Source organism: Delphinus delphis, chromosome X (assembly GCF_949987515.2).
Source record: "Delphinus delphis chromosome X, mDelDel1.2, whole genome shotgun sequence".
Taxonomy (NCBI): Eukaryota; Metazoa; Chordata; class Mammalia; order Artiodactyla; family Delphinidae; genus Delphinus; species Delphinus delphis.
This window is the reverse complement of record NC_082704.1, coordinates 17203804-17225220: the sequence shown is the minus strand read 5'-3', so window position 1 is coordinate 17225220 and position 21417 is coordinate 17203804. Positions and strand designations below refer to the sequence as shown.

The window sequence follows — 21417 nt, the reverse complement described above, 5'->3', positions numbered from 1 at the left end:
CCATGAGCTAAGGCTAGTACAAAGCAGGGAAAGAATGCTGCCAGCTTAGGCAGAGTAACTGAAGCCATTTCTGGAAGCATATCCATCATAGCATCCACTTGCAAATGTAATGTTTTAAGGGAGATAACAGTATAAAACAAAACAGAAGTTACAGTTGATTTTTCCCTAGATCCAAATATACTGTCCTATTTGCCATGGAAAATAATTAAGAAAGGAATAAGAAAGGCACAGTCCTTGCCTTCAAAAACTTATAATCATTTCTTTCCAACAGTCATTTATAGTACACTTACATCACTAGTCTTGTATAAGGAGAACAAGTTTAGCACATATAAACTCACTAAATAATAGGAGGAGATACAATACCTAATTGAACATTGGATTGGGTGGTATAGATAGTAAACACTGTTGCAGTTCAGAGAAGGAGAAAATCAATGTAGGCTGGCAGGAGAGGGGGAAGCTTTCTGTAATGTGTAGAATTTGAGTTTGGTAAGTTGGAGAAGATTTAGAAAGGTGAAGAAGGAGGATAAACTAAGAATCAAATATCATGCACCTTCATCCTATCCCAACACTTGAGTTCTTTATCATAGAAGTGTTTTGAAAGTTCCTCCCCATAATACCATCAAACAGGTAAAGGAGGAGATAAAGAGATGCACATACCTCCCTTACACTTTCCTTTCTAAGCCACTGGGGAACAGAAACCTCAGATAGGAATTGATCTGAATATCTGATTAAAATAACTGATGTTAAAATATGATTGAGGTTTAACGTTCCCATGAGACATTTGTATCTTAATAGAGGAGATAATCAACGAATACAGAATCTCTAATTAGTACAATTACATGGAAAAAGCATTTTGAAGCTGGGAGAGGGCCTCCCCCAAGCATTTTGTTTCTCGTTGTCCATTTCAGACAGTGGGGTTCCCTTCCCCCAAATAATCTGCTCAAACTTAAGATACACAGGATCACTACAGTATTACATGTCTTTTCCCTTATTATTATTTTTTTACAGGTTCTTTTTTATTTTTGTTTTTTATACAGCAGCTTCTTATTAGTTATCAATTTTATACATATTAGTGTATATATGACAATCCCAGTCTCCCAATACATCTCACCACCATCACCCACACCCCCGCTTTCCCACTTTGGTGTCCATACGTTTGTTCTCTACATCTGTGTCTCTATTTCTGCCTTGCAAACCAATCTATCTGTACCATTTTTCTGCATTCCACATATATGCATTAATATATGATATTTGTTTTTCTCTCTGACTTACTTCACTCTGTATGACAGTCTCTAGGTCCATCCACATCTCTACATATGACCCAATTTCATTCCTTTTTATGGCTGAGTAATATTCCATTGTATATATGTACCACATCTTCTTTATCCATTTGTCTGTAGATGGGCATTTAGGTTGCTTCCATGTCCTGGCTATTGTAAATAGTGCTGCAATGAACATTGGTGTGTATGTGTCTTTTTGAATTACGGTTTTCTCTGGGTATATGCCCAGTAGTGGGATTGCTGGGTCATATGGTAATTCTATTTTTAGTTTTAGAAGGAACCTCTATACTGATCTCCAAAGTGACTGTATCAATTTACATTCCCACCAACAGCACAAGAGGGTTCCCTTTTCTCCACACCCTCTCCAGCATTTATTGTTTGTGGATTTTTTTTTTAACATCTTTATTGGAGTACAATTGCCCCACAGTGGTGTGCTAGCCTCTGCTTCACAACGAAGTGAATCAGCTATACATATACATACATCCCCACATCTCCTCCTTCCTGCATCCCCCCCAACCCCCCCATCCCACCCCTCCAGGTGGCCACAAATCACCGAGCTGATCCCTCCACGCCATGTGGCCACCCCCAACCAGCAATCCACTCTACACTTGGCAGTATACACAACTCCATGCCACTCCAGCACCTCGCTCCAGCGCATGCACATCCCCCTGTGTCCTCAAGTCCATTCTCCACATCTGCGTCTTTATTTCTGTCCTGCCCCTAGGTTCTTCAGAACCGTGTATTTTTTTTTTTTAGATTCCATATATATGTGTTAGCATACGGTATTTGTTTTTCTCTTTCTGACTTACTTCACTCTGTATGACAGACTCTAGGTCCATCCACCTCACTACAAATAACTCAATTTTGTTTCATTTTATGGCTGAGTAATATTCCATTGTATATATGTGCCACATCTTCTTTATCCATTCATCTGTTGATGGACACTTAGGTTGCTTCCATGTCCTGGCTATTGTAAATAGAGCTGCAATGAACATTGTGGTACATGACTCTTTTTGAATTATGGTTTTCTCAGGGTATACGCCCAGGAGTGGGATTGCTGGGTCATATGGTAGTTCTCTTTTTAGTTTTTTAAGGAACCTCCATACTGTTCTCCATAGTGGCTGTATCAATTTACATTCCCACCAAGAGTGCAAGAGGGTTCCCTTTCTCCACACCCTCTCCAGCATTTGTTGTTTGTAGATTTTCTGATGATGCCCATTCTAACCACTGTCAGGTGATACCTCATTGTAGTTTTGATTTGCATTTCTCTAATAGTGATGTTGAGCAGCTTTTCATGTGCCTCTTGGCCATCTGTATGTCTTCTTTGGAGAAATGTCTATTTAGGTCTTCTGCCCATTTTTTAATTGAGTTGTTTGTTTTTTTAATATTGAGTGGCATGAGCTGTTTAAATATTTGGGAGATTAATCCTTTGTCCATTGATTCATTTGCAAATATTTTCTCCCATTCTGAGGGTTGTCTTTTCATCTTATTTATAGTTTCCTTTGCTGTGCAAAAGCTTTGAAGTTTCATTAGGTCCCATTTGTTTATTTTTGTTTGTATTTCCATCACTCTAGGAGATGGGTCAAAAAGGATCTTGCTGTGATTTATGTCAAAGAGTGTTCTTCCTATATTTTCCTCTAAGAGTTTTATGGTGTCCCGTCTTACATTTAGGTCTTTAATCCATTATGAGTTTATTTTTGTGTATGGTGTTAGGGAGTGTTCTAATTTCATTCTTTTGTAGCTGTCCAGTTTTCCCAGCACCACTTATTGAAGAGAGTGTCTTTTCTCCATTGTATATCCTTGCCTCCTTTGTCATAGATCAGTTGACCATAGGTGCGTGGCTTTATCTCTGAGCTTCCTATCCTGTTCCATGGATCTATATTTCTGTTTTTGTGACACTATCATATTGTCTTGATTACTATTGCTTTGTAATATAGTCTGAAATTAAGAAGTCTGATTCCTCCAGCTCCATTTTTTTCCCTCAAGATTGCTTTGGCTATTTGGGGTCTTTTGTGTCTCCATACAAATTTTAAGATTTTTTGTTCTGGCTCTGTAAAAAATGCCTTTGGTAATTTGATAGGGATTGCATTGAATCTGAAGATTGCTTTGGGTAGTATAGTCATTTTCACAATATTGATTCTTCTAATCCAAGAACATGGTATATCTCTCTGTCATCTTTGATTTCTTTCATCAGCGTCTTATAGTTTTCCAACTACAATTCTTTTACCTCCTTAGATAGGTTTATTCCTGGGCATTTTATTCTTTTAGTTGCAATGGTGAAAGGGATTGTTTCCTTAATTTCTCTTCCTGATCTTTCATTGTTAGTGTATAGGAATGCAAGAGATTTCTGTGCATTAATTTTGTATCCTGCTGCTTTATCAAATTCATTGATTAGCTCTAGTAGTTTTCTGGTGGCATCTTTAAGATTATCTATGTATAGTATCATGTCATCTGCAAACAGTGACAGTTTTACTTTTTCTTTTCTGATTTGGATTCCTTTAATTTCTTTTTCTTCTCTGATTGCCTTGGCGAGGACTACCAAAACTATGTTGAATAACAGTGGCAAGAGTGGACATCCTAATCTTGTTCCTGATCTTAGAGGAAATGCTTTCAGTTTTTCACCATTGAGAATGATGTTTGCCTTGGGTTTGTCACATATGGTCTTTATTATGTTGAGGTAGGTTCTCTCTATGCCTGCTTTCTGGAGAGTTTTTTTTTTTAATCATAGATGGGTGCTGAATTTTGTCAAAAGGCTTTTCTGCATCTATTGAGATGATCATATGATTTTTATTCTTCAATTTGTTAATATGGTGTATCACACTGGTTGATTTGCATATACTGAAGAATCCATGCATCCCTGGGATAAACCCCACTTGATCATGGTGTATGATCCTTTTAATGTGTTGTTGGATTGTGTTTGATAGTATTTTGTTGAGGATTTTTGTGTCTATATTCATCAGTGATATTGGTCTGTAAATTTCTTTTTTTGTAGTATCTTTGTCTGGTTTTGGTATCAGGGTGATGGTGGCCTCATAGAATGAGTTTGGGAGTGTTCCTTCCTCTGCAATTTTTTGGAAGAGTTTGAGAAGGATGGGTGTTAGCTCTTCTCTAAATGTTTGATAGAATTCACCTGTGAAGCCATCTGGTCCAGGACTTTTGTGTGTTTGAACATTTTAATCACAGTTTCAATTTCATTACTTGTGATTGGTCTGTTCATATTTTCTATTTCTTCCTGGTTCAGTCTTGATAGGTTATATTTTTCGAAGAATTTGTCCATTTCTTCCACGTTTTCCATTTTACTGGCATAGAGTTGCTTGTAGTAGTCTCTTATGATGCTTTGTATTTCTGCCATGTCCATTGTAACTCCTCCTTTTTCATTGCTAATTTTATTGATTTGAGTCCTCTCTCTCTTTTTCTTGATGAGTCTGGCTCAAGGTTTATCAATTTTGCCTATCTTCTCAAAGAACCATCTTTTAGTTTTATTGACCTTTGCAATTGTTTTCCTGGTTTCTATTTCATTTATTTCTGCTCTGATCTTTTATGATTTCTTTCCTACTACTAACTTTGGGTTTTGTTTGTTCTTCTTTCTCTAGTTCCCTTAGGTGTAACATTAGATTGTTTATTTGAGACTTTCTTGTTTCTTGAGGTAGGATTGTATTGCTATCAATTTCTCTCTTAGAACTGCTTTTGCTGCATCGCATATGTTTTGGATCGACATGTTTTTGTTGTCATTTGTCTCTAGGTATTTTTTGATTTCCTCAGTGATCTCTTGGTTATTTAGTAATGTATTGTTTAGTCTACATGTGTTTGTATATTTTACTTTTTTTTCCCTGTAATTTATTTCTAATCTCATAGCGCTGTGGTCAGAAAAGATGCTTAATATGATTTTAATTTTCTTAAATTTACCGAGGTTTTATTTCTGACCCAAGATGTGATCTATCCTGGAGAATGTTCCATGTGCACTTGAGAAGAAAGTGTAATCTGCTGTTTTTGGATGGAATATCCTATAAATATCAATTAAATCTATCTGGTCCATTGTGTCATTGAAAGCTTGTGTTTCCTTATTTTCTGTCAGGATGATCTGTCCATTGGTGTTAAGTGAGGTGTTTAAGTCCCCCACTATTATTGTTACTGTTGATTTCCTCTTTTACAGCTGTTAGCATTTGCCTTATGTATTGAGGTGCTCCTATGTTGGGTACATACATATCTATAATTGCTATATCTTCTTCTCGGATTGATCCCTTGATCATTATGTAGTGTCCTTCCTTGTCTCTTGTAACATTCTTTATTTTAAAGTCTATTTTAACTGATATGAGGATTGCTACACCAGCTTTCTTTCGTTTTCCATTTCCATGGAATATCTTTTTCCAACCCCTCACTTTCAGTCTGTATGTGTCCCTAGGTCTGAAGTGGGTCTCTTGTAGACAGCATATATATGGGTCTTGTTTTTGTATCCATTCAGCAAGCCCGTTTATTTTGGTTGGAGCATTTAATCCATTCACATTTAAGGTAATTATCGATATGTATGTTCCAATTACCATTTTCTTAATGGTTTTTGGTTTGTTTTTGTGTGTCCTTTTCTTCTCTTGTGTCTCCCACTTAGAGAAGTTCCTTTAGCATTTGTGTAGAGCTGATTTGGTGTTTCTGAATTCTCCTAGCTTTTGCTTGTCTGTAAGGCTTTTTATTTCTCCACTGAATCTGAATGACATCCTTGCTGGGTAGAGTAATCTTGGTTGTAGGTTCTTCCCTTTTATCACTTTAAATATATTTTGCCAGTCCCTTCTGGCTTGTAGAGTTTCTGCTGAGAAATCAGCTGTTAACCTTATGGAAGTTCCCTTTTATCTTATTTGTCATTTTTCCCTTGTTGCTTTTAATAATTTTTCTTTGTCTTTAATTTTTGTCAATTTGATTACTATGTGTCTTGGTGCGTTTCTCCTTGGGTTTATCGTACCTGGGACTCTCTGTGCTTCCTGGACTTTGGTGGCTATTTCCTTTCCCATTTTAGGGAAGTTTTCTACTATAATCTCTTCAAATATTTTCTCAGGTCCTTTCTCTCTCTCTTCTCCTTCTGGGACCCCTATAATGCAAATGTTGGTGTGTTTAACATTGTTCCAGAGGTCTCTTAGGCTGTCTTCATTTCATTCTTTTTTCTTTACTCTGTTCTGTGGCAGTTAATTCTACCATTCTGTCTTCCAGGTCACTTATCTGTTCTTCTGCCTCAGTCATTCTGCTATTGATTCCTTGTAGTGTATTTTTCATTTCAGTTATTGTATTGCTCATCTGTTTGTTCTTTAATTCTTCTAGGTGTTTGTTCTTTAATTCTTCTAGGTCTTTTTTAAACATTTCTTGCATCTTCTTGATCTTTGCCTGCATTCTTTTTCCAAGGTCCTGGATCATCTTCACTATCATTATTCTGAATTCTTTTTCTGGAAGGTTGCTTACCTCCACTTCATTTAGTTGCTTTTCTAGGGTTTTATCTTGTTCCTTCATCTGGTACATAGTCCTCTGCCTTTTCATTTTGTCTATCTTTCTGTGAATGTGGTTTTCATTCCACAGGCTGCATGATTATAGTTCTTCTTGTTTCTGCTCTCTGCCCTCTGGTAGATGAGGCTATCTAAGAGGCTTGTGTAAGCCTCCTGATGGGAGGGACTCATGTCTTTTCCCTTGTTTCCAAGAACTTCTTTACCTCATTGGGCCCCTGGATATAGCACATTGCAATTATTGGAAACCATCTGTGAAGTTGGCTGTTCTAAGTAAGTTTCTATTTTCTTCAGCATTAGTTTTTTTCTGTTTCATTGTGTAAGGCAAAAACATTGATTAAAAATACAGAGAGTCATTATAGGTTGATAAAATGCTCATGAATCATATAGCAGTCATTTTTATTTATCTCAGTGATTCTTTACTAGGCTGGTATAGTACTTACTGAAGATCATATCAGAATCTCCAAGAAATCTTTTTCAAACTATGTCTCCCCAACCTCCGATGGTTTGATATTTCCCCAAGGTAGTGTATTCCCTCTCTACTTGATTTCAGCATCAGCCTAGACTTACTACTTACCAACTATTACCTACCTTCATTCCCAATCTACCTCTACATGGCAGATCATCACACTAATGAGAACAATGAAGAAAGGAAAGAAAGGAAAAGAACGAAAGACAGTAAGTTTTTTTCCTTTAAGCTAGAGGAAATATACAACCCTAGCTTCCTAGATGTAAGCTTTAAAATCCTGATTGCATTCAGTTCATTCTTAAGAACTGGCTTCTATTCTCCATACTCTGAGAAGCATTTGCCATGGCCTAGAATGGCAAACACTCTGTTACATCTGTAACTGGGAAAAGCTTTTGGCACTACCTGAGATATGAGGTTTGAGGGAATTACAAAGGCTCTGCAGAAAAAAAAAAAGAAAAGAAAAGAAAGAAAGGCTCTGTATAACAAGTGATCCCTTGGTAGTAGAGGTGGGAAGAAAGGACAAAGGACAATAAATCAGCATTGCAAGATTGGCAGCACAGGTGATCACAGCAGTTCAGGGAGGTAGGTCAAACTATGAAAATCATATGGAGCTGCAGCTTAAAAACCAAGAAGCAAATGGAGAAACTAGCTTCAAGCAAGGGAATAAAGTAGAGGAAGGAAAGCAGAGAAATAAAAGAGAGATTGTAAACACCTTTTTCAGGTGAGACAGCCAAATTCATGTTTAACTCTGAAATCTCGATAAGCTCAGCTAAAAGGATGAAATGCCACAAAGCTGATTTGAAATACTCTATTCCATTATCAAAAGGTATTGTTGCTAGGGTTCAAAAGCAAAAGCAGAACAGAAGACACAAAAACCACACACACATACACATATGCACATATTTGTGCACAAAGATTAAAACAGAAACATGCATAGAGATCACATACACAGCCAGTCACCACCACATTGACACTGACACATGTACACACAGTACACACAGTACACACAGTACACATACACACACACACACACACACACACACACCCATACATGCCTGTACTCCAGGATGGGACTGAATGAAAGGAAATCATCTCTGACTTAGTTAATTTTCTCCTTCAACTCTGTTTCTTGGTTTCTTCACTTAGATAGGACTAATCCCAGTCAAATGTAAGAGATGTGTTTGTCACTGAACAGGGCACTTCATTTTGGTTGTCTCATATTACATATTTACACCATGCAGATTCTGGCTACTTCAGAAAGAAAAAGTTAGTTGTGAAAGGTATAAGCTTTGATTCAGAAGTGGTGTTACTTTGTGTATGGAGCCACTCCTTATGGGGTTTCATTTTAAGTGAGGTTTGTGCCTTTAAAAAATCATTCACCCTATGGATTCAATGCAACCCCTTTCAAAATCCAAGCTGGCTTTTTTTTTAAAGGAAATTGACACACTAATTCTAAAATTCATATAAAAATGTAAGAGATGCAGAATAACCAAAACAATCTTGAAAAAAACGTACAAAGTTGGAAGACTCTCACTTCCGAATTTCAGAAATTACTACAAAGCTACAGTAGTCAAGACAGTGTGGTGTAAGGGCAGACATATAGAGCAATGGCACAGAACTGAGTGTCCAAAATTAAACACTTATGTTTACCATCAATTGATTTTTGACAAGTGTGCTAAGATCAGGCAATGGAGAAAGAATAGTCTTTTCAACAAATGGTGCTGGGGCAACTGGATATCCACATGCAAAAGAATAAGGTGGGCCCTGACCTCACATCACACACAACAATTAACTAAAAATGGATCACAGACCTATATGTGAAAATGTAAAACTGAAAATGTAAAACTCTTAGATGAAAACATAGGAGTAAATCTTTTTGACCTTGAGTTAGGCAATGGTTTCTTATATATGACACCAAAACAGAAGCTACAAAAGAAAAAAATAGATAAACTTGCTTCATCAGAATTGGAAATGACATCATCATGAAAGTGAAAAATAGTCTACAGAGTGGTAGGAAATATTTGCAAAGCCACAAGATACCACTTTGCACATATTAGAATGGCTGCTTATTATTATTAGATAATAATAGTGCTGACAGGATTGTGGAGAAACTGGAATCCTTATTCATTGTTGGTGGGATTTAAAAAATAGTGTGGCCACTTTGGAAAGCAATTTTGGTGGCTCCTTAAAAAGTTAGATGTAGAGTTACCATATGACTCCTGGGTATACACCTGAGAGAAATGAACACATATGTCCACACAAAAACTTGTACATGAATGCTTATAACAACATTATTCACAATAGCCAAAGAGTGGAAATGACCCAAATGTCCATCAACTCATGAATAAACAAAATGTGGTATAGCAATACAATGGAATAGTATCTAGTTATAAAAAGGAAGTCACAATACATGCTACAACATGGATGAACCTTGAAAATATTATGCTAAGTTAAAGAAGCCAAATGCAAAAGGATACACATTTCATGATCCCATTCATATGGAATGTCCAGAGAGGCAAATGCAATAGAGAGATAGTAGATTTGTGGCTGTCTAGCACTGAGGGGAATGGGGGGAAAGGGAGATAGTGGCTAAACCCTCAGAATTTATTTATTTGGGGGATAATAAAAGTGTTATAAAGTTGGATTTTTAATGATGGTTGCATAACTTTGAATATACTAAAGATCATTAAATTATTTAAAGAAGTGAATTATATTTATGTAAATTATTCCCCAATAAAGCTGTTAATAAAAAATCAGTCACTTGGGAAGCACATGATTGTTTTCCAACATTTGAATGGTTACCATATGGAAGCAGGGTGAGGTTACTTGGTGTAAGCTCCAAGGGGTAAGAAGAATCGGGGCTACCACAGAATACAACTCCAGAGGGCTCAATTCGTGTTGTAATTTGTATTCTAGGCCTGAGAGTAGGAGCAATGAGTGGAGGCTGAAGGGAAAGAGATTTGGGCTTATTTATGCAAACATTCAATAACTGGAGCTATTCAAAGATCAATGTGCTACCTCATAGTGGAAAGTGCCAAATTATTGGAAATATCCAAGCATAAGCTGGATGACCACTTGAGGATGGAGTAGATGGGTTCACGTAACAGATTGCATATGTATGTACTGCGGGGGGAGATGTGACTGGATAGCCTTTAAGGCTTCTTATAACCCTAATATTCTATTAGAATGTATATATTACTAACTTTCATCTGTAAACCTTTTTTCTCATTCTTAATAATTTCCTCATTATCCAGGAATAAATGAGTACTTAAATATTCCCAATAGACTCATAAGTCCCAACAGTGATTTCCTGTGAAATAATAAAACTTGATGTTGTGGGTTAGGCTATTTCTAATAGTTATATGCTGTCTCTGGCTCAATCATTTAGCAACGGGCCTATCTATTGGATTACTCTTTTTGAGTCTACAGCTTTAAGGGTAGTACTCGATAAATATTAGTAAGAACAGGATCCTACATTGTACTTAATACTAATAATAGTTAAGTTAATTAATGCAAACTATCCTGGACTCTGTCTTTTCTCTCTTTCCACCCTTCTCTGTTTTTTCACTAGATATGGAATATGTAGTCTGCTGATTTTTATAAGTTGCTTCCAAAGCTTCAGAATGAACCCTTTGGCTGAAGTTTTCAAACATTTTGGCCTAAGTCCACAAATGCCATAAGAAACTGGCACTCCATTCTGCAATGCTTTTCTCTCTGTCAATAACTTTAACTTGGGATCATAACATGGAATCATTTGTCAGATGATCCATTATGATCTAGATTTAAAACCACATTTTAGAGCTACTGGGAATGATTCTATACTGAAAAAGAGAAGTTCAGATAAAAAGAGAAAAGCTGCTTATCCATCATCTGTTTTTCACAACAGCAAGGGGCAGTTTAATATCCAGGAAGGGGCAGCTTACCAATAGTGACATGGGATCAGAAATGGCTAAACAGCTTCAAGTTAAGTACCTCCCTCATTGGAGTGGTCAACTATAGGTAACACATATAGTAGGTGCTAGCTACGTAGTGCTGACTGAATTATGCTGGCTCACTGACATCCTAGGCATACATAAAAACCCTATATCAAAAATCTGAAATGGAAAACATCTGCAATGAATGTGTACTCATTGTTCAGCTAGTACACCAGAGCCTTACTATAAATCCCAACCTCAGGGTTCATGACTTGGAACTGTGTTCTAATGTTCTAACATAGCCCTTCTGTTACTTCCAGTAATAAATCTCCTTGGAGAAGTTCCAAGAAGGGTATTGCCTTAGATCATATTCCATGTTAGAATGAGGTTCTTCTTTACAGCTTGTGCTTCATCTGGTCTTGATGTGAGGCCAGAAAAGGAAATGTTCTGGAGAGTTTGCTGCAAGGTGGGGGTTCTTTTTATTTTCAATAGCTGTAAATATTTGACAAAACAATTATGCCCTTCTCATTTCAATTCCTCCAGACCACTTCTTCCCAGACCATTTCTTTCCCTTCTTGTTAAAAGCCTCATGAGGCCCATGGTAGGGCATTCATGAACGCTACTTGGCAGGGGGAAAGATACTACTGGAATCCCAGGCTCATTTCTCCAATGGTCATATTTCTGCCTGTGCTTATCCCTTTTTCTGCCAGATTGAGCTCTTTATTGCTCACACCACTCAAAATAGCCATGAGCACCAATATCCACCAACTACTCAAGCTGTCTTTATTGTATTTACTTTGTATCCCACCCTCATAAACCACTCTCCCTAGATCCCTTAAGCTTTTCAATTGCTCTTTTCCATTTCAAGCATCTCAATTCCAGAGAATGGAAACTTGGGCATAGTCTTATTACCAATTAAAAAGGGATTCTCACTACTTTGCTCTAAGAAGTTATTTGCCCATATCCATGTCAGTTACTCAAAACCATATTGGCTTTTTAAATGCCATATCATATTGCACACTCTTAATATAGTTTACTATCTCTTATCACCTGTAGACTTTAAAAAGCATGAATCAAATTTACTTTTGATGATGATCTATTTGTGTGATATTTATAACCAGGAAGAATGTAATATGCCACCCAAAAACTTTTCCAGAATAGTCAGAATTTTTATTAATACGGATTGTCACAATTATTTTATATTCTTTACACTCTTTATCACAAATTTAGGTAAATACAGATTGTACAACTTCTGCTGAATAAGCTGGGCAAGTTTCCATGACTCGGGAAAGCATATTAGAGTTGTAGTTATTTGTAGCTCCTGCCCCACCTCCAAACCAAAGGGCAGTGTTTGGGAAAATGCCAACCATATTTATCAGCAAGAGTTAGCAGTCTAGCATAGGGGATGGGAGTGGCAATGAGTAAAGTGTATAAAGAATCTAAAAACTGTTTTCTTTACAACCTCTTCATCAGAAGCTTTAACTGGGTACATCCCAATCCTTGTTTGGTAGACAGTTAACAAAGGGAATGTTTTCTTTACATTCTCCCACTTTACACTAATCTGAGTTTTTTGTAAGGGAGTACCCTAATGCTGAGAATCTCCTCTCTCTGTCTCTCTGTCTCTCTGTATCTGTCTCTGTCTCTGTCTGTCTCTCTCTCTCTCTCTCACACACACACAGATGGAAAACATAACCATATTCCTAAGTAAACATGTAAGTAAAAAGCAACAGGAATGTAGACTTTGGAGTCTAGACACAGAGCTGTAGAAAAGTTAGTGGTATATATAGTAAACCAACATTTACTGAGAGGGCTAACGAGGATTAAATGAAATAACTTATGGAAAGATCCTAGCACAGTCCTACAACATACCTTTACAACATATTTGCCTTCTTCTCTACCCTGGTTTGAATTATGAAGCATCCTGATCAGAGAGAACTCCTTCATTGAAAACTGAAATGTCTGGCTTCCTAAACAACATAAAAATGTCACTGAAAACTGTAGACGTAGTTTGGGGGAAGTGAGAGGCAAGGGGTTAAAATTTTCCTTTAGTTCCAAATGGGTTTTGTCTTTATGCATTTCTCTCGAAACTGTAGCTGTGGCACTATCTCTTTAGTCCTCAAAACAAAAGAACCTATTTGCAGAGTGCTCCAGGGTGGCCCTGAGTGGCACTTTAAAACACCCGTTTTGAACTGCTCTAGGCAGTTCAGTGAGGCTGGATACAACAATAGATTCTGGGAGTGAGTCTGAATGGTACAAAAAAAGGGGGTGGTGGTCTCCTGTCCATTGAAAACAGAAAGCAGAGCTAAAGAAAGTGAAGAATGTGAAAGGAGAGAAGGGAATTTCAGGATGTGCTAAAATTTTTTGCAACCAAAAAGAGTACAAAGAACTGGGATCTAGGCAACAGAGGGCAGGTCAAGCAGGCATAATTATTTATCATATAGTTTCCACAGATGGCTATAGTCAAGTACATTATTTTACCTATGTGTTTTTTCTTAATACTATAGATTTTGACACTGGGTTCTTTTTAGAAAGCCACCAAGTATAACTAATACACATAATGAACTCCACACAATAATAAAACAGAGTACCTAGATTTATGTCTCTTTATGTAGAGACTGCAATCCATTTCTGATTCAATTCCTCCAAAGTATTAATGCAATTTAAACAATGAAATCATCCTGAAAGGGGTACACTACTGGTTCAAGGAAGATTTTTCAGAGAAAGAAATGGAAGCTGAAAAGTAATGAGTAATGAGTGGCTAAGGGGCTGATCAATCCAAAAGAGAATAGTTAAAGGGTCTAAGAGAGCTAAAATGCATAAAAATGTCTATGACCTAAACATTGGAGCTAGAAGCTCTTTCTTCTGATTAACTCTACTTTCTTATCCCTAGCTCAGAAATCAAGGCTTAACAATTAACTCTCAATAGCAAGCCAATATGATTGGAAAAATAATACAAAAATATTTAAACTGTTCAAAAGAGAAATGCAATGTCCTATGTGTCAAAGGAAACAATGTTCCTGTTTGATTCCCCATCCATACAATGATCACTGTAGTCATCTAGACCCCTAAGAGAATTATTACTCCTAGACAGCCAAGCTTTTTGGAGCTGCACTTCCAGCACTGCATCCAATACCCACATGTAACTATTTAAATTTCAATTTAATTACATTTATATAAAACAAAAAATATTCAGCTCCTCAGTTGTAGTAGCCACACTTCAGTGCTCAACAGACACATGTGGCTAGAGGCTACTGTGTTGGACAATAAACATAGAGATTATTTCATCATCACAGAAAGTTCTATTGGACAGCACTGGGCTAGACACCAGGAGGTCAAGACTTTGAGTTTAGACCAAATCATTCAAACCATTTTTAATGATAATTTTTCCACAATGTAATTAATATTCGTATCTACAGAGAATATAAATTAGGCTTGAACATCATACTTTTGACTTTGGACAATGGTTCTTGAAAGTCAGTTGTACAGAAGAATCATCTGTGGAGTTTGCTAAATGCAGATAACTCATAGAGTGATTCAGTAGGTCTGGAATGAGGATCCAGGAATCTGCATACTAAACATGTGCCCTAGGTAATGCTGACAAGGGTAGGTCCTAAACCACATTTTGAGAAACACTGTGATTATAAATCAAAAAATTCCAGTGATCAGTTTACACATTCTGATTCATTTTCTTGTACGGGTAAGTATTAATATGTGTACATAGGCAAGCCCTTGTCTCCTTACAAAAGTGCAAACTGTTCCACAAAGGCAAAGGAAGGAGATTTCAAGGTGTAGTAGATCTGAGTAAGGATGAATACAGAGAGAAAAGTCAAGAAGACAGACGCACTAGAAACAAATCTTTTGAATAGAAATATTCCAGAATATCTATACAGGGCGGAAGCTGTATAGCCATTCAGCTTCTGGAACTCTAAGGCTCTGGGAACAGCTTTGAATCTTGAGCTAGCAGGAAAGGAGAAAAACTCTTTGGTAGTGTAGTTTCTGAAGATCTGAATATTGCACGTAAATGCTAAGTATGTACAAGATGCTAGCCTATGTGCTAAGAGATTAGTAAAGTAAGGTTTTTAACTTCAAGGAGCTCAATCTAGTGCGGGAAGAGAAACCAAAAATAAGTATAATATAGTAGCAGGTGTCATTTCAGCTGAACCTTAAATGGTGAGTTGCTCTGGAGTTATTGGAGAGGTAGAAGAATGACAATTAAAATACAGAGAACAACATGAAGAAAAGCACAAGAGCTTGAAAATTTGGAGCATACCTGGTGACCTACAAGTGGGCTAGAGTGGCTAGTGAATAGGGTTTAGAGAAGTTTGTGTAGTGGGAGATAGGGGTACAGATGCATTCTGGGTACCTGGGACAAGACCATGGATGGCACTGAATGCCTGTTTGGGAAAAAAGTATCCTTTAGAAGGTGTTTGAGGAGAGTAGTGATATGAGATCTGCATTTAGGAAGAACACTAACAGCTAGGCATAAAATGGAGTGGGGAGAGAGTAGATACTGGGAAGATGTGCTATGATTTGGCCATCTGGCTGCATGGAAGAAAAACTGCACTCTGGTTGCAGAGAGAGAGAAGCAACAGAATATGAAAGAGATTTTTTTTAAGCTGAAAATCTGAAAAAAGAGCATGAGTAGTGGCAGTGTTTAGAAGCTGTTGGGAATGCAATGATCCATCATGACTCTGGCAATAAAAAGTACCAGCAATGAGGGTCAGAAAGAAAGTAGAATTCTCAGCAGTCTGGTGAGCAGACAGCTCTACACCATCTATGTTTTCTGAAGATATGGACAATGGGGTATCTTCTATGGGTGGCACACAAGTGGGCAAACAGCTTCTTCAGCCCTTAAAGACATACAACATACTGCATAGGAATTAAGGGCTTAGGCCCTGGAGACAGGCTTCCTGGAATAGAATCTTGATTCTGCTACTTAGTAATTGTGTGATCTGTAGGCAGGTTACTTATTGATAAATTCTGTCCTGTTTATTCTACCCTTAAAATGAAAATAATATCACCTACCTCACAGGAATGCTGTGAAGGTTGATGAGTTCATACATAAAAGGTATTTGTAACATGGCCTGGCACATAGTAAGCACTCAATAAATGTTAGCTATTATTATTATGTGTATGTATGAGTGAAAGACACACACTTAATTGTGCTAAGTTCAATGTTCAATAACCCTTGAAGGTATAAGTGCTATATCTAAGGAATGGTGATCAGTATAGTTTAGCAGCCCAAGGGACATCTGCAGTACACTGTCCTGCATAGGCAGCATGCCTTAATATTACTCAAAATGAGTATCTTAAGCCCATTTTGAAAAAAGACAGATATGAGTAAGTTTTCCAGCTTGTAAATATTCTTAGTGATTCCCCTTAAGTAAGCTAGTGCAAGTTGGCTCCAGCATACCACTGGCTGGTGTAAACTAGCCCTTATACTCACATCCATAAGACCTGACTTTCACTTCCCTAAAACACACTCAAAGGTATACTGAACGGAAGAACGGCCGGAACCTAGAAATCTACTCCTTTTCTAATTTCTCTTGGCCTCAAACAGCAGGGGGAAAAATGATTATTTTGCAGATGAAAGACTTTCTTTCACCAATCAAAAAATATCAATTCCTTTAAAAACCATAATAAGCTCTTTTTCGTTTATATTTAAAGTGCTCGCTTCCAGAAAGAGGAATGGAGCGAGGGGTGTTAGCCAGAGCTTCTGACTGCACAGGAAATTTGCCACCTGAAACCAAGTTTAACATGGAGCTTCCAATCACATGCCTAGTTTTCCCTCTAACCCTGACCCATTCCCTCAAGTTCCCTCCTGCATTTTTTTAAGTGTCGAATTCCATTTAAGTTAAATAATGATAAAAGAGCTTTATATCATCCTCCTTTCCATTTTGCTAGGAGGGGAAAAATATAAGAATAGCTTTACTTTAAAATATGTTAAAATACAAAGATATCTTAAATAAGGATAAATTCTAAGTTACATGGTATCTGAGACAATATTTCTATTACCATCTTTCTAAAAGTCTCATAAACAGGTCATAACAATACTTGCCCTATGTCCGACTCATGTTCTTGATAGCATTCTCAAATATTCATTGTCAAATGCTAAAGAAGAGTTGTCTATGGTGTGAGCATCCAGTCATTTCCCCAGTAAATGGCATAGTCTCTAATAAATTCAGATCTAAGAATGACTGCTTCAAGAATGTTTCCTGAAGAGGTTTTAAAGAACGTTTTACCAGAGAACTAGCATGAGCTACTCAAGCACCTGGGTTCATCTTTCTCCTTTAAAGGAATGAATTTAAAATTGAGAAAACATTTGAGAATTTTAAAAGATGAGAAAGTTCATCTATTTTAGATAGATAGATAGAAACAGAAAAGTGTGAAACTGAGTTAGCTGTATATTTTTTCTGTTGATCTGGATAAAATACTCAAATTTTAAAACATAGCCCTTCATATTTGGCTAGTATATTTTAAAGTATACACATAACTTTTACCAAAACCATCATATATGTTGAGCAGAATATTAAAAATGAACTAGCTTGTTTTAGAAGGAAAATATTCCACACTAACCTTTTCAATCGGACATTTTACTTCCCAATAACTTTACAAGGCTCTACCTTCATTCATATTGATGTATAAATTAATCAAAACACTAATGTTTCTCCACATAATCTATAAACTTAATCTGGAAAGCACTCACATATTAAAATAAATGTTATGTTAAAAATAGCTCAGAAAATATCTCTACAGTTCTATCAACACATTTTTTTTTTTTTTTAGTAAATGACTGAACTTAGTCTTCTTGACTAGTAGCTTAAGTCAAATTTACCCTGGATCCATCAACTGAGAGGCACCCTGGTATAAGGGTGAGAAAAAGCACAGATTCTTGAATCAGATCAATTAACCTATGAGTTTGGGCTCTGCCTCTTGTTAGATGCGAGACCTCAGGCCAGTTACTCATTCTCTAAGTCTCAGTTTTCTTACCTCTGAAATGGAGATCATAACACCACTGATTTCACACAGGGTGGTTATGAGAAAAAATTGATCAAGTATATGTTAAACCATTGTGTAAATGTTTTACATCATATCCACTATGAGTCAATTACCAACAACTATACTGTAATTTTAAGTTGTTTTTTAATAGAGTAAAACCATGACGGAATTAAGCATGTATTTACTATTAGGATACAAATACAAGTCAGTCATAAAAGCCACCTAGTTAGCTTTGACATTATTCATTAGGTCACCCTGGAATTGAGAGATGGCAAGGAGATAATGTCACTATTTTTTTTAACATAAACACTTTTATTAGCATAGAGAAGTTCTTTCCAGATATAGTAATTCCAGTTGCATAACATTTTCCACATTTTTCACTGCCAGAAATTTAAACCAGTAACACAGGCCCATGAGAAACCTCTACTTATTGAATAAAGCAATATTTTCCATGAAAGTATATCTATTTAGTTTTACAGTGGAGAAAACGAGATATTCTCTGGTTTTAATCCAAAGAGAAAAACCTCAACAACTTTGCATATTAAAAATGTACAGAGATGGCTCTTCTGGAGTCAAGCATGAATTAGAGTATAGAGAAAACATCCAACAAGCACAACTCTCCAACACTTAGTGAAACAAACCAACCGCTACCCAAAGAAGAAACTGAAGCTATAAATTCAAATAAATGGGCTGCAGGGAGACTACACAAACCTGCTGTTGCTTTAATTGCAGACAATTCAATTCAGCAGCTGTTGGTCCAGGCACTAAGGTTCACTGTATGCTCTTCAGCGTAACCTTGAAATATTCTCACTCACTCACTTCTCCACATCATCTGCATGCTGTCCAATTAATGAGGAGCGAAATCAACTGTCAAACCACGTATCAAAACAGAACATGATCTTTTAGCTCTTAAGCACAGGAGCACAATATTTTAAGGACAATAAAACAAGAATGGAGGTGTAAGTCCTTGACAATAAATGATATTCAAACTTATCAAAACATGTGGTTGTAGAAACTAAGCTTCTGTTCTGTTCAGCGAGAAAGTGAAACTTTTTTAAGGTTTTTTTTATTTGGAAGGATCCTTTCTATCAAACTGCTGTATAAGAAGCCTTTCAAACAACATTCACCAATACTTAATCAGTCTCCAAGTTCTTCATTATTATGGACCAATATTGTTTCTGAAAGCTTAAGAGAATACTTAAGGAACACTTCTGGTCCAACGATATTTTACAATACAGATGGTTTGGAGCTGGCATGTTTAGCCTTGCTGTTTTCAGCACTTTTTTTCTACCAGGAGAACAAACAACAACAATAATATGTAATGTTCATCAATATGAGTTAAATAATGAAATAAAAATAAATTTACCAAACAAATGTGTTCTGGAATGCTTCCTATTTGAAATTTACTTACTCTTAACTGTATATCTCAAATCTAGACAACCAATTAACAAACACAGGAGTTAATAAACTCAAGAGGAACACAACATACTAAGTGTTTTAAAAATTGCTTTTTTCCTTCCAAAGCACTGTCTTCTGTGCGAACACTCTAGGCTATATCACATACTACCAGTTGCAGACATAAGACTTGAGAAATTCAATACAAGAATACAGCAGAGAAGCATGCACAATTAAGGGATCGGGACTACCAATTTAACAGAGAACCCAGATTTTACATAGCAATCTGCCACAAACATTATAGCTAGGGGCAGGCATATTTTATGCAGCTATTTTGTTTAGCTCATTAGAACCTTATTTGTCCTTCAGTACAGTTGAACTGGAGGCAAAATAAGAGAGGAATGCACTTTGAAACAAAAGGAAAATTTCAGGTAAAATAAAACATACTATACCTGAATATTGTACTAGGAACATCGTGACACTCTTCAGGGAACTGTTTCACGTTGTATCCTACCGTGAGTTATTCTCCCCTAACCTCTTCTCTCCACAAAAAGAAAAGCCAAAGCACCCCAAACCCCCACTACACACTACCCCTAACCCACCCCCGCACTGAGGAAAAAAAAACCAAAAAACAGATACAATTCAGCTCAGCTCCGATGATGCTTCTGTTTAGCTCAGCTCCAGCCGACAACTGAGCTCTAGCAACGGAGCATAGGGAGGTGGATTCTGATGCCAGGAGCACTTCCATCCACTTCACTTACACAAAAGCAGGCAGTGGAAAATCCAGGAGCCTTGAAGACAAGGGCTGGAACTGGCTTTTATGAATTGCTATTACTGCATGTGTCACCATCCATCTCCAATGACGGACACTTACAGGCTGAATTGGGAGTGGAGGGGGTGGGGTGGAGGAGGTTGGAGAGCAGGTGGAGAAGCAATTAGCAGTATGTTCATCCGAGAATTCGTTTGGGATTTCATACATCAGTGCCTAAAGAAACAACATGCAGTTGACAAATCAGAACTTTACGATTTGCATGCCTTAGAAGAAATCTTAGCTCACAGCCTCGAACAAAATAATGCTTGCCCACTCGTATAGTGCATGGAAAGTCACCCCTTTGCTTTCTTTTTCCTCCAGCTACCCTTGTTCCTGAGAAATCAACATTCAGAATGAATATTTGCTAATTTTCCCTAAAGAATTGTATTTAAAAGTCTGGAAGCAAAGGAAGTATAAAGAAATTAAATTATATTGAACATGACATCTCTTAACAAAAAGGCAAGAAGCTAATTATTTTAAGCCAACTTTTCATCCCTAGTCCCATTCCCCAGGTGCAGCTTTCATACCTATAATCAACAGATCACACAACTTTTGTGCATATATTTAACACTGAAAAACAATCTATGTATACCTAAAAATAGTTCCATTAAAGTCAAGGTGAGAAGCTAGGTGACCTTTAAGAAGGCACTTTACCTGTAAGTGCTTTAGTTTTACTCATCTGCTAAACTGAAGCACACTTTTTTAGACTTCAAAATGAATCATGAGTAGGAACAAAAAGGAGACAGTCTCTTAGGAAGGAAACATGACACAATTGGAGGAGTACTGGGGCTGGGTATCAGGAAACCTGGGTTCAGGTTCCAGTTCTACAACTTTCTATCTGTGTTACTCTGGACAAGTCACTTAACTTCTTGGAGCATAAGTTCCCTTATTTTATAAATTGTACATAATTGCACCCATTCTGACTGCGTCATAGGATTGCTGTGAAGAGCTAATGAGATAATAGATATAAAAACACTTTGGTAAATTGTAAAGAGCGATAAAATTGTATGGGATTATTATTATTATACCCTGAGACAAATCTTGCCTAAATGACTGAAATGAGGCACCT

General features: G+C 36.9%; 1 protein-coding gene across 2 annotated transcripts in view; it reads right to left on the bottom strand.

The window, feature by feature from the left end:
* Positions 1–21417, bottom strand: part of ENOX2 (ecto-NOX disulfide-thiol exchanger 2) — a 284389-nt gene that overhangs the window by 249065 nt on the left and 13907 nt on the right. Inside the window, exon 1 of one of the 2 annotated variants that reach the window (XM_060002343.1) lies at positions 18854–19411. The exons of the other annotated variant lie outside the window; for it this stretch is intronic. The gene's annotated coding sequence lies outside the window, so the exon portion shown is untranslated. Of the gene's footprint in view, positions 1–18853; positions 19412–21417 lie in introns of those variants that run through there. 2 annotated transcript variants of the gene reach the window in all.